Raw genomic sequence first — 10,219 nt, 5'->3', positions numbered from 1 at the left:
AGCAACCTCTCCTTGGGTTTCCAAGGCAGTATCACTACGGAAGTAGATTGCCCAATCTTCCTTCCAAGGAGTGGCTGCTGGGTTTGAACCACCAGCCTTCTGGTTAGCAGGCAAATGCCTTGGGCACTACGCCACCAGAGCTCCTGTCTCTTACTATAGCTCTTAGAAAAATGTGCTGTCATTATTGGTATACTAGTCTGACATCTTCCCTCTATGGGAGGAAGATCTTTGTCATGTTTATCTTTGTGTTTTCACTCCTCCTAATTGAGTTCTAGCAAAGTGGCAAATGGCAAGCTCTTAGGGGGAAAAAAAACCTATTGAATTCACAGTTGTGGAGGAGCTAGAATATTGGCTTCTATTTGCAGGGTGAAAGATACATGATGTGGAAATGAATTTTAAGGTCATTTGGTGAGAGGGTGGGAATACATAATGGAAATTAAATAAATCCCCATATTTAGAAACAAGCTTGACAAGAGAAGTCATTGTTGTTGTTGTTGTTGTTGTTATGTGTTGTCAAGTCAGACCCGACTCATAGCGACCCCTCCTTGGGTTTCCAAGGCAGTATCACTATGGAAGTAGATTACCCTATCTTCCTTCCAAGGAGTGGCTGGTGGGTTTGAACCTCCAGCCTTCTGGTTAGCAGTCAGGTGCCCTAGGCACTACACTACCAGAGCTCCCAAAAGAAGTCATAGTAAAATGGGCACAGACACCTAGCAACAAACAATGACTGGAATTTGTATAATTTTATTTCATACTATACTGCAATTTAGGATACACTTACTTATGAAATTTTGCCTAATTAAGAAGAAAGTCTAAAAAGTCTGGAGATCAATAAGGCCTTTTTTTTTGGGGGGGGGGTTAAATTATAGGAAACTAACATTAATGAGTAAGTAAATGAACCACCACTATTTATCTATTACTGTCCAGGGACATTGGTGCTTTGATTTAGAGGATAACAGTAGTTCTATTTCTTCCTAGTCTTTCTTATCCCTTGGGTGGAGAAGGTCAGAGGTGTTCAACACATTAGGTTATACAAGTGTGACGCATATTTCCTTCAGGCAACAATCAATTTCCTTTTTCCGATTCTGTGCTCCCTACACACCCTCTGATAAATTGTTTGGTCTCTTGAGGGGAGCTACTCACCAGGAAGGGAGTGTCTGGTTCAGATCTGACCAGTCCTTCCCAGACCTGGTGGTTGGCCTGCTGGAAATTAAGAAATCTGTGCCCCAGTTTATAAATGTCTTTGTATGTGTTATTAGAATGAATCAATTTTCCAGAGCCTACTGGGTAGTTTAATAAGTATGATGTATCTAAAAGCATGTTTTCAAAGACTAGCCCATGGACCATGATGAGTCCAGGAAAATATAACCTTTCCTGAGGCCTATCTGTACTGTGTCTGTGTATGTGTGCTATGTAGCCTTGTTTATGGTGAGCTTTCATGGGAAAAGCAATAGGTAGCCATTGTAGGTTCTTAACTGAGTATGGTAGTAAGAGATGAAAGTGGAGCTTTAGAAGAATTCATCTGACACGGCCCTGCACAACGCAAGGGATTTTGGAGAGTTAGGAAAGACAAAAGGTGGTTAGTAAGGAAGATGTGCTATGCTGCCTGAGTGGAGAAGGGCCTGGACTAGGAAGCAGAGAAGCAGAGGTGTTAACAGTTTTGTGAAGGAAAAAAACTGACCACAAACATGAATATGGGCTATGCATAGGAAGGTACAGCCCAAGATGGTTCTTTGATTTTGACCATGGACACCAGGGTGAGTGAGGCTAATCTGACAGACTCTATACCTAATCAGGTATTTTATCAAAATGTTGTTGATGCCTGAATTGTTGTTATTGTTGTTAGGTGTCACTGAGTCAGCTCCAACTCACAGCCACCTCATGTATAACAGAACAGAATATCATCTGGTCCTATGCCATCCCCACAATTGTTGGTATGTTTGAACCCATTGTTGCAGCCACTATGTCAAACTATTTCATTAAAGGTCTACTTTTCCATTGACCATGTTTACCAAGTATGATGTCCTTCTCTACAGACTGGTCCTTCCTGTTAATGTGTCTAAGGAACATTGTGGCTGTACTTCTTCCAAAACAGATTTGTTCATTCTTCTGGCAGTCTATGGTATATTCAGTATTGTTTGCTTGCATCATAATTCAAATGTGTCAATTCTTATTAAGTCTTCATTTTTTATTGTCCAGTTATCAATCTCTGAATTAATGGTGTAAAATAATTTCAATATAATTTTCTTCCTTGCAAAAGAAAAAAAAGCCAAGAAATTTTTTTCAAAAATTTAACAGCATCTATTCATATAAAAGATTAGCACTCAGACATACTTTGAACTATGATCATTCAGTTCCATTGTTTGAAAACCTTAGGTCTCACTTGATTTTTCATTGATTAGTCACAGCTGCTAAGTTATTTTAGGAAGCACATGTAAAGCAAAAAATATTCTCTGAAATCCAAATAATAAAATGCCAACTGATAATGGAATTTTAAAAGATTCATTTGCCTACCAGGAAAGAACAACTTAAAATGATGAGAATTACCAAGTCTCTTACTATGTTATTCTAACTGCCTAGCATCATGCAAGAAATATTTTGCAAAGCCACCTGGAATTCTAGCCAATACCTAGGGCAGCATGACTCGTAGGTGAAAGATGAGCAGGTTTTAGAGCTCATGATGGTACCAAACCATGTAACATCTTCAGGACAACTGCATTTCATTTATACTCAAGGTCACACTAAATTTTGTGTAAACTTCCTCTGACTGTACTCCATACCCAATACTCTTTTCAAAAGTCATACGAACACAAAAATCAAGCTAAACTAAATAAATAAAATTCATAAAGAACAAGAGCCTCATTGTCTGGTTTGACAAATTTACCTGAAGCTTTTCTCTCTGTCTTACACACATGCGCATGAATACACACACACACACACACACACACTTTTTTTTTTTTTAATCCTTAATTGAAAAATTGAGCCTCCAGCAGCCAAAACATACACTGCAAAGCTAAAGACATTTGGGCATTGGCATCTCCAAGAATCTGGCACTTGTGACTGCTGTAGTTAGTTTTCACACTGTGAGGCTGCTTTTGATTTATTGGTGTCATAAAATGGGAATAGGTGTAGCGTTATGATGATTTGTGATTTGTTCCTAACTCAAAGGCCTCTGGTGGCCTCTTAAACTTATTATAACAACTCATATTAGGAAAATGGAACTAACTTGACAGGATTCATTCCTTCAGGTCATATTGATATTGTGGGAGGTTTCCCTCCTATGTGTGGGGTTTGAGGGAAGGGGGAGAATAGAGAAGTGGAGTACAGAGATGGGAAGAAGGGGGAATGTAGTCTCTTGATGCTCTTACTCTAAAGTAAGCTAGACTTACTATGGGTTGTATGGGTTAAGATATTAAAGTTTAGGTCTCTGTATGCAATCAAAAACTTTTCTAAAATTATCATTTAAGTTCCCGTTTTACTTGCTCTTCTTTACCTTTTTCATTTTGCTTTGAGGCAGTGGGACAGGTATCCAGCCAACACTTGACAACAGTATCCATGCTGGCTCTTAGCAGTGTGATGAAGCATCAGGGAGAGAACGATTCAAATAGGCCGCCCAAGACCTCTCCATGAGTGAGTAATTGTAAAAGGCTCCCCACCATGTGTGTTAATACTTAGAAATACAGAACTGAATGTCAACACTTTGCCTCTCCTGAGAGCATTCACATCTGAGCACTGAGGCTCAGGGAAATACCATGCCAGCCCTGAGTTCAGAAAGGAAAGTATATGTTATCTGTTTTAAATCACTTGTCAAAAATGAGTTTTTCTTGAGCTCTCTTCTTTGATGAGAAAAAAATACAGAAGAGCCTTTGGCATCAGCTGCCTTGCATTTGGATTGAATACCAGCCAAGAACAAAGAGACAGAGCACTGGGTATCAGAATGGCTAACACATTCATCATTAGTAAAAAGCCAAGCATTTAGAGACAGGAGATTGGGTTAGAGTCCTCCTTCTGCTGTTCTAACCATCAGCAAGCCTCAAAATTTCTCTAAATTTCAGTTTCTTAACTCTTAAAAGGGAGTAAGTACAAGCTTTGTTTACCTCACAGGTTTCCATAAATAAATCATGATTCTGATCTTTATTAGGGATGTGTGTGTATATATGTATGTGTGTGTGTGTGGGGGGTGGCAAACAGCTTTTGCGATGTGAAAAACAACAAGACTTGAGTGGAATTGGAAAGGGACCCCATGTCCACTGCAAAGCTACAGCATAGCAAAGTTATAATTTATCCCCTGCAAAAATATTAACTATTACTTGCGCAGCAGAGTATCACATCTCTTGGCAACATCTCTGTGAATAAGCAATTTCTAGGGAGTCACCCCACAGATACCTCTGGGGGAAAAAAGCATGTTAAACTGTAGAAAAAAGATATCTGCAATGCTCCTTCTTTTCCTCCCAAAGTTCTTCCATTAGTGAGAAAAGTGAGAGGGTAGCACAGTTGTCCCGTTGTAACTGTGGCCCTAGCTTGCATGTCTTTTGGTATGGACATTGGTACAAACCAAAAAAACCAAACTCACTGCCATCCAGTCAAATCTGATTTATAGTGACCTCTCCTTGGGTTTCTGAGGCAGTATCACTACAGAAGTAGATTGCCTAACCTTCCTTCTGAGGAGTGGCTGGTGGGTTTGAACTGCCAGCCTTCTGGTTATCAGTCAAATGCCTTAGGCACTACTATGATGAGCCACATAGATCCCACCTTGATTAAATGCCTTATCTAGGTTTAGTTTGTGGAAATAGATGGTATCAGAAGCTGAGATATCCCATTTCCAGTCTTGATTCTGCTATCAACTCTTAGCAAATCATTCAACCTCTCTAAGCTTCTTTCCTAGTTCACAAACTGTGTGTGTATAGGGGTGGAGCTGGGTGAGGAAATGGATGAAGCATTTGATTGCCTTCACAGCTCAGTCATTCCTGATGATGACGTCCTAATGGAAGGATGGGGAAATAACTGGAATACACTATTACTGATAGATAAAGAATAAAGAAATATCTGCTGAGCATTCAGAACTTTCTATGTGCAGCCATTTCTAAACAATTTGCATGCATTCTCTCATTTCCTCTTTACAACAACCCTATTAAGTTGGTAATGTTGTTTTACATATTTTACAGATGAGGAAATGGAGGTATAGAGAAGGATTGATCCTCTCAATAGCACATCTGTTGTTGTTGTTATATGCCGTGGAGTCTCTGACCCAACTCCTAGGGACTCCTCCTTGGGTTGCCGAGGCAGTGTCACTGCAGAAGTAGATTGCCTAGCCCTCCTTCCGAGGAGTGGCTGGTGGGTGTGAACCACCAGCCTTCTGGTTAGCAGTCAAGTGCCTTAGGCACTATGCTACCAGAGCTCCTCAATAGCACATCTAGAAAATGGTAAATACAACATTTGAACCTTGGGTGTTTGACTTCATGTGCTTTAGGTTCAAACTGTAGTGGCTTTTTGCAACATTATTTTAAGAATTTTAAAGCCTCACTTGGAAAAAAATTCCATGATTGATCATTGATGTCTGCCAAGGGCTTGGAAGTATGGACTATGGGCTTTCATGCTGAGTGTCTGTTGGACCAGGGAATAACATTAATCCTCCTGCAGCATTTCTGGTTTATCAAACTCAGATTATTTAAATATTTAAATATATTGTTTAGATACCTTTAATCAGGCCTTCTAGCAGGCTAACTAGTAGATCTTCACCTGGATAGACAGATGAACAAGGCAGATGTCCCTTGTTGAAAAGACTGTAGCAGAAGCCTCTCCTTAACTAAAATTTTAAGGATTGACAGGTAGTCTCCTAACTCTCACCTCTTTGTTTTCTATTTTCAGAATTTCATAAATCTTAGGGTGCAATCCAATGCAATTCTCCAAAATCACACACACTCACACACAAGTAGTTCTCCCCCAGAATAAGACTGGGACCTTCTGTTTTATGCAAACAAAGAGTATGCTTCAGGCTAGATTTCCCAAAAGGTCGAAAGGAATTTCCAGTTATGAAAGTGTCTCCAGCCTTGACATCTCACATTTCCACATGACTTAGAGTGGACGTATGGAGAAAAAAATCACATCTATTGTCAATCTACAGATGCTTTGAATGTTTTCTTGGCTGAGCAGACTATACTTTCTATGTTGTTAATAAATAAAACTCAAATCGTGGCAGAGGTTTAGCCTAAATTTAATCCTGGATCTACTGTCATCTTGGAACCAAAACCAAACCAAAATCACTGCTGTCGAGTCAGATTCGACTCATAGCAACCTCTCCTTAGGTTTCTGAGGAGGTATTGCTATGGAAGTAGATTGTCCAATCTTCCTTCTGAGGACTGGCTGGTGGGTTTGAACTGCCAGACTTCTAGTTAGCAGTCAAATGCCTTAGGCACTATGCCACCAGAGCTGGAGGACTTGTAAATGTATGTAGGAAGGAGAGAATATGCTTTTCTAAGCACACACTTCGTAAAACACACAATTATTAACCAGCAGGACCCTGGATTTGATTAGTTATAGAAAAGGTTAATTTTCTCAGGAAACATCTCTAAAGCTAACAAAAAAGGACTTACATGAAGTAAAGGCAATGGATCTTTGCTTTCATAGCCATCTTTTTCTTGACTTTCTCTTTTTTTCCAAATCACCTCATCCAGACAGCTGATGTCACTGTGCTGTTCAGGCACACATCTTCCCTATGAGACCCAGAGTTTCTCAAGGGCAGTAGCTGTGTCTAACTTATCTTGGTATCCTCAGAGTCCAGCACAAAGCCTAGCAAATAAAAAGTATCTTTGTCAACAATTACATCAAGAAGGCTCTACAACAAACTACACCAAAAGTCACCATCAGACAAAAATTAGCATTTGTATTCCAGAACATGGCTCTGTGGTTGACTGTGGATCAGTAGATTTAGAATGAGCTCAGATGGGCAGTTCTTTTTCATGCTGTGGGTTCAGGTTGGTCTCGGGTCTGTTGCTGGTACCCATGCTGAAGGGGCGGCATCTAATCAGAAGAAAACTTTCCCATGATAAAGGCAGAAGCACAAGAGGAACCATCAAGCACATTTCCAATGTTTGCTTGTTCATACCCATTAGTATTTAATTCACCAAAGCAAATCATGAGCTCGAGCTCAACATTAATGGGGAGCAACTTCCTAATCACATGGTATGGGTACAGAGTAGAGTAGAAAATTGGGAATAATAATGCAGTCCACTGTAGTGGGTATGCAGAAGGCTTGTAGAATTAATGAGTTCATGTTCCTACTTTTTCATACCTTTTTTGAGTTCCTAGCTAATGACTAACCCTATGGGGCAGTTCTATTCTGTCCTATAAGATAGGCTGTGAGTCAGAATCTACTCAATCACAGTAGGTTTTTTTTTTTTTTAATTTTTATTTTTTTTTATTTAACTAATGACTACATCAAATGCTCTGTTGTTACTGTGCTTTCTCTGCTCATAATTATTAGTGGTTGGTAGGTATTAAATAATTGAAGTACCAAATATATTTCAATATGACCTGAACCAGAGACGTGTACCAAGGGGGGCGGAAAGCTCTACAAATATTCTTTCTGGCAGCAGACAGCATCTCCTTTCATGATTCAGAGCTGAGCCATGAAGAAAAAAATAAATAGAATAAAAAAATGGAAAAGATTTGTAGACATGCCCTCCAGTATATGAACTCACAGACATTTCGGAGTTTTCGTTTTTAGTTCTTTTATTTGAGGACAATTGTTTGAATCAATCAGTTTCTCTCCTCTCTCTGCATCACCATCACAAAAAATAGATTTTTCCTTGCAAAGACAGCAGATACCAAAGGAGAGCTCTAATACCAGAGACCCTCCAGCAGGTTGCTGCCGGGACCCTGGCCATCCTTCCAGAACCACTGAGTGACTTCTGCCATATGCCTATGGAGCTGACACACCTGCTTTGAATAGCAATTTGCCCATGCCTCTGGATTTCCAGGTGGTGAGTTTTATTGCTTTCCAAAGCATGAAATTTGAACTCAATTTTTCCCTGATGTCAGATTAGCAAAAGCACCTTAACAGTGAGCTTTTAAAATAAAGCAGCTATTTCTGGTGATTACCTCATATTTTAAGAGCCCATAAGAATTATATAGAGAGTTTGCTAAAAAATAGAGAGAGGAGTGTTAAACATTTAAAGTTTCAACTGGTCATATCTCTATTAAAATATTAGGTGTAGATTGGCTTACATTGTGCTTTTTATGTTACAAACCACATGTGATAGAATAATAAGCCTCATAGGTCAGAGATGCAGGGAGCTTCCCTGTCTACTTTTCAAAGAAATGTAAGCTCTTTTGTGTGGGTGGAGGGGCATTGAGGAAAAACAGCTCTAGATGGCACAGGGGCCCTGCTGGGTGCTGTAGTGTGAGGTCATTTTGCATTGTAAGTCACAGAGTACCACATGATCTTTATATACTCATAAGCTATTTTAGTGAACATGAGTAATTATAAACAAAACACACACAGGCTGAGATTTTACACGGTACCTTGTTTTACCAAGGCCGAAATGTAAAGCAAATAAAATAAAACTCGGTCCCACTCACCATGCAAATTGGTTGCCTGGGGTATAATTATCCGATTAGTCCTTGCAAACCATTGCTTGTACATGCAAATTTGATTTAGAGGCCTCTCCTTAGACCAGAGGTCACCACTTTATGTAAACACTGCCTCTACTGTGCTGAGCTGGATGGTGAGACACGTTTGCAGAGCTCTTTTTTTTTTCAATTTTTATTGTGATTTAGGTGAAAGCAAATGGGGATGTTATGAAGAAATAATAATAATAATAATGATTTTTAAAAGTGTTTTAACAGTGTCAGAACAAATTCATTTTCCATACAGAAATTCATTTTCATACACATTTTGTCTCATGATATTGACTGCAATTTCCCACAATGTAACAGCTCTCTTCCCACTTCCTCCCCATAGTTACCTCTTCCTTGTGTCCTTCCCTCCCATGCACTTCTGTGCCTCTCCCCCAGTTGTCTCCCTGTGCATACACAGCCCTCTGTTCTCCCATGATGGACCTCTCCAAGGAATGTATCAACTTGATACAGATGTTCAGCCCCTATGCCTGTCTATTATTTGGCTGGAAGCCACAGGAGTGAGTTCAATTCCACACCTGAAGGGCAGCTAGGGGTCATAGTCTCAGGGGTTTTATGCTCTATCAGAGCAGCAAACCTGGTCTTTGTATTTATTTATTTATGATTTTGAGCTTTTGTTCCATATTGTTCTTCCACTTTATCCAGGATCTCCTACACAGATGCCCCTCCTAGAGATTGACAGTGGTAGCCGGGCACCATCTAGTTCTTCTGGTCTCTTACAGTTGTTTTATGTATGAAGTAAACAGAATTTGTGGAGATAAGTGATGCAACTGTAAACATACAAATAACCCTTATTGCCCACTTCTGTTGTCCTAGGAAAGCATGTATTTCTGCATTATTATATTGTGAATCTGTTACAAAATCTTTTCCTAAAGAAAGTCCAAAGCATTTCTGGCAATTCTTTAAAGCTTCGTATTAGATCAGTGGGTTTCTTGGATTTTTGTTTTTATATCTATGAAGAAATAGAAGTCCCTGACTGGTGCAAACAATTAACATGTTCAGCTGCTAGCTGAGGGGTTAGAGGTTTGAGTTCACCCAGAGGCACTGTGGAAGAAAAGCCTGGCAAACTTCCCAAAAATCAGCCATTGAAAACCCTCTGGAGCACAGTTTTCTTCTGACACATGTGGAAGTCAGACTCTGCTCAACAGCAAGTGAGGGTGCTATGAAGAAATAATAATAATGATTTTTGAAAGTGTTTTAATGATGTCTATTGGGCTGGAGCATGAACCATTCTGGCTGGATGAAGTCCTACCACTTGTTGAGCGCAGCCATTTCATTTCATTTTATAGTTGAGAAAATTAAAGTTAAAAGAGTCGAGGGCCTGTTCAGTTAACAGAGGTGGTGGGAACACTCAGACTAAATTCCAGAGCAGCAGCCCCTCAGTCAAATGCTCTGCTCACCCTCTCACAGTATAGCCATATTTTTATTTGTATTTGATTTTATTGTTCTGCAAACTGAAATGGAGAAGCATACAAAGGAAATAACTAGAAATTGAGGCTGTAAATGTGGCCTCTACCATTCTTGACTCAAATTATTTCTATCAGAAAAATTCTCTTGTTGCCTTTCCTTACATATTTGACAG

The sequence above is a fragment of the Orycteropus afer genome, unplaced genomic scaffold, assembly GCF_000298275.1.
Source record: "Orycteropus afer afer isolate SDZICR_OR568_19922 unplaced genomic scaffold, OryAfe1.0 scaffold00100, whole genome shotgun sequence".
Classification (NCBI taxonomy): Eukaryota; Metazoa; Chordata; class Mammalia; order Tubulidentata; family Orycteropodidae; genus Orycteropus; species Orycteropus afer.
Note: the sequence above shows the minus strand (reverse complement) of the source record.